The sequence below is a fragment of the Acyrthosiphon pisum genome, chromosome X (assembly GCF_005508785.2).
Source record: "Acyrthosiphon pisum isolate AL4f chromosome X, pea_aphid_22Mar2018_4r6ur, whole genome shotgun sequence".
Taxonomy (NCBI): domain Eukaryota; kingdom Metazoa; phylum Arthropoda; class Insecta; order Hemiptera; family Aphididae; genus Acyrthosiphon; species Acyrthosiphon pisum.
The window spans coordinates 117,522,662-117,523,807 of record NC_042493.1 but is presented as its reverse complement, the minus strand read 5'-3'; positions in this window follow the sequence as shown (position 1 = coordinate 117,523,807).

Genomic DNA, 1,146 nt, shown 5'->3' with positions numbered 1-1,146 from the left:
ATAATAGTTACAATTGCAAATGTTTTGATGTACAGAATATATCGTTTGCGATTCATGTGGGTACTTACTCATACAACATCGCGAAATACGGCTATAAGAATGTAGGGAAAAAATAAACCGTGAAAAAAACTCCCTTTAGTAAAAAATGTAGTAAATAAAGCTATGTTTGTACTTAGTATGTTATGTTATGTAATACGAGCCGTAAAGCTGCTTAATATTATCATTAGAGATGTGAATTGATTTTTTAAGAATGCACTAAAAAACCTTAGATATATGAATAAGAAGATGAAAATGGTGAAAATGATCAGTGTAAAATGCACCATATGTATATATGGATAGGTACTAAGAATTAATCACAATAAATTATATTATAATCTATACGTTGTATATTTAATCAATGGTACAACTAATATTATAGGTATTGTCATTAGTATGGAATAATCGAAAATATATGGGCCCAAAGCTGTGGCGCAACTACACCTAATGGTACCCTAGTTACTAAAATTACTTGGTGCCCTACTACATATTATTTGCATTATACAATTATAATTTATAGTTATGGTGACCAAATAAACAAATTTAAAAAAGGTGGGTAAGTGGATTTCGCTCTGCTGTACAGTAGGTTACAAGTGGGTCACTGTATAATAGATGGTATTAAATTTGAATTCAATGATATAATATCATTGTATAAGAAAAACGATTCTGAGCGGAGACGGTATGTTAGTCTAGGTATAAGATATAATATTATATTAGGTACCTATAATAAATTCCAAATTAATCATATCATAATATTTATTAGGTACTTATAACGCGTTATACATCAACAAAAAACCGTGGTACTATCATAGATATAATAAAATAGTATACTTTAGAAGTTTCAAGTACCCACGAATAATATTATACATTCACAACAAAATAAATAAAATAGTTATCTTAGGTTTTTAATATGTAATTTCGTCCAAATTTGTACTTAAAATGACTATAAAAATAAACTGGGTAAATGTATTTTATAGATTTTTTGGTAACAGAATTAATTACTTACGTGGAATCTTGTTTTAAATTTTCAATTCTTAGATCACAAAAATTGAACATTTATAAATTTTTAACTACCAAAATAATTTTTCAAATTAAAATTTGATACATTTT